Source organism: Vicia villosa, unplaced genomic scaffold, assembly GCF_029867415.1.
Source record: "Vicia villosa cultivar HV-30 ecotype Madison, WI unplaced genomic scaffold, Vvil1.0 ctg.000244F_1_1_5, whole genome shotgun sequence".
NCBI lineage: Eukaryota > Viridiplantae > Streptophyta > Magnoliopsida > Fabales > Fabaceae > Vicia > Vicia villosa.
In genome coordinates, this window is record NW_026705098.1 from 1 (window position 1) to 3,393 (window position 3,393).

Genomic DNA, 3,393 nt, shown 5'->3' on the forward strand with positions numbered 1-3,393 from the left:
AAATATTCGATTTAAAGTCTATTTTAAAATATAACCATTTACCCTTAAATTGTTATATTTTAATAGATAGAAGATGTTTGTCTATGCTTCATATACTTTCCATTGGCGTTTTATTTCAAATAAATAATACAGCTCAATTGGTAAGGATGAAAGGCTTGCAAACAAAAGGTCACGGGTATGAATCCCATTCTATAAATAGGGCACTCTCCACCCTCTCTTTTCATCAACAATTTTCTAAACCTAACCAACAATTTTCCAAACTCCCTCTATCAACAATTTCTCACAATTTTCACTCACACTTTTGTCAATAATTTTTCAATTTTTTTTCACACTTTCTTTCAAAACTCTTTTTTTAAAATTTCCATCTTTTGGCCAATGATGATATCTGAGGCCACGTTTTTTTAAATGATTTTAAAATGCTTTGGCGAATGATTTCTCAATATGAGGCCTCCCTTTTATTTGCAACTTTCTTTTTAATTGTTTTGAACCAAATGATGATCACCTGATGGTCTTTTTTTTTCACGATTTTACTAACAATCTCATCTTCCGTTTATTTTCAATTTCTCTTTAATTTTTTTTTTATATTTCAACAAGTGATGAACATGTCCTTCTAAATTATATATTTTAACTATTTGTAACTATTATGTATGTAATTCACATTCAGAGCCATAAACAATTATCTCCAAATTTAAATAGATAATACTTTAGTTTTTTTCCGCAATAGCACTAATATGAACCTGTACATAAATAAAAACCAAAAATCGCATCTGTACAAAACTCACTAACCTTCATTTTCTTATACACTTTTATCCAAGTTCGACAGAAAACAAAAACTATACTTTTTTGAATTAATTGGCCCACATCAAATTTCCAATCAAATAATAACTAAGACAAATCACCAATTGCAAGCTCTACTGAATCTAAAACAAACATCCTGCATAAACTCCATAATTTGTTAACACAACCAACATCACCGCAGACCGGAACTATTCCGTTACCCGCGGCCACGCCCTTCTGTCCTCTAGATCGGATCTGCTCCGATTTCGCCGCTCAATCACCCATGGTATCCTTTGTTCCTTCCATAATTTTTGCTCATTTACTGATGTTTGTTCTTTTTGCTTTTGTATGCAGAGGGAGAAAAGAAAAGAGAATGATTGTGGTTTTATTTCCATGGTGAAAATCTGAGGTACAGCAATAATAAAATTACAATTGAAAGAAGAAGCATCTGGGAGGATCAAGACTCGCCACCACCGCGTCGGCAACATTCGTACACTGCCTTCCCCACGCGAACAACAACGCAGCCGGCCGGCCTCTACAAAGCGTCGACGACCACACGATGCAGTCAGTCGCGTCTCCCCCCACTGCAGCTCCGACGAACACCGCACCACCACGCACGAGGACGACCGCTCCGCCTCCGATTCAACTCCCAGGTGTGCGCCAATCCTTCGTGCTCCCACCGGTAACACTTCTTTAATCCATTATTTTCGTTGAATCATTTGTTAGCGGGATGTATTATTTGTGTATGATGTTTCTTTGGATTGACCATTGAGAGAGAAAGAACAGAGGTTACTGAGAAGTTGAGAAGATGAACATCATGATAAAGAATTAGAAAGAACAGGGACCGATTTTTAACAAAAGGGGGCAAATCCCTCTAGGTTTTTTTTGGGTCATTTGCGTTTTGTGTGGGCTCCCTCATTTTGGCCCATTCTGTTTTCTATTCATCACAGCAATATTGTTATGATGAACCCCCTCCTGGACTGCATATTTCGAACTATGGATCTGCTTTTCTCTCAAACTAAGCCCAGCGTTTCCTCCTTTTACACACCCCGTGTTCCTTTGTTTTTAGCCCATTTGTCTTTAACCTTTCACTATAGTTTATTTTATTGCTTTATTATTCCCTAAATTCTAATTGTTAATAGATATAAACACAAAAAAATATCTTTATTAGACTTTTTGTTTATTTCTTTTAAACATTATGCAAAACATATATTGTCTAGTTTTAATTTCAACTTCTCTTTATAATTTAATATTTTTAAAAGTCTTCTGTAAATTTGTTTTTGATTAATATTTGTAAATATTTTCACCAGTTGCTTGTGCATTATTTTTCATTACTAACGTTATGTTTTGATTGCGAGGTACAACACTTGAAGTCTTTGGACTATCGCAAATTCCATTCGCATATATTATCTCTGATTTTCGTTTTAATTTATATCCTGGGGTTGTAATAATTTTTATTCCCGTCTGTTGAGTTATGTACTCCCCCTCCCAAAGCCATGTAATAGCGTAGGACTTTACACTCCGCACTTTAAATTTTTGTACAAATTTAACTATTAGTAATTAGGGTGTGTATGGCAAGATAAATCAACTGAACGCTAGCTCACTAATTAAAAAGATAAAATATTCTGAAATAACACACGTGATTGCTGCACACACTCACCTCTAGGGTACGCCCCTCTTGGTTGCCTTACGAATGATAATGGTCAAGTCCCTCGAACGCAGGGATGTCTTAGCAAGGTTGCCTACGAATAAATCATCATAGTCCCTTCGATAAAAAGATCATGGTCCCTCGATGTCCCTTCGATGTTGCCTACAATGACATGATCTTGTCCCTCGAGTTGCCTACGAAAATGATGATAGTCCCTTCGAATGCTAAGACATCCTTACATGTTGCCTTCTATGACCATTCGACGACCCTTCGATGTCCCGAACACGTCCAATAGATAGGACTACCTACCCACAAATGGTATGGTTAGTCCTATCCCTTAAATGAAAGTCGAAAGTATAGGAAAGACCAAACATAGGGTAAGTAGCCTTCAGTTTGCTTGCTCAACATAAAAATGCTTTTCACACCCTATTTTTCAATATTGTCTTTTTAGACATCTTCAAATCAAACTGTTTCTCAAAACACACACACTATGCTTTTTCATGCTTTTCAAACAAAACAAAACGAGTTAAGAAAACTAAGAGCCCGTAGATAACTACGGATGAAAAGGGTGCTAACACCTTCCCTTTTCATAACTTACCCCCGAACTCTTTTTCTCAAAAGGTCTTTCCTGTACTTTTATACCTTTCCACAATTGGACAAAATAAAAGTTGATGGCGACTCTTGCTCACCGCAACATTGTTTGCGAAAAAATAAAAGTCAGTTCTCCCACCGTGTTACAGAACTGACGACTCTGCTGGGGACTGACGACTCTGCTGGGGATAAATTTAAAGAGGGGTTACCTTAGAGTTTAGTTCACTTTAATACTTGCTTGTTTGTTTTGTTTGATTTACTTTTAAAGGGTATTGCTTGGGTATTTTGCTGTGTGAAAGATCCTACACCCGGATCTAGTGTACCTTAGGTATATGGCAAGAGACCAAGGAGACTGTACGGCGTATACCGCTATGGTT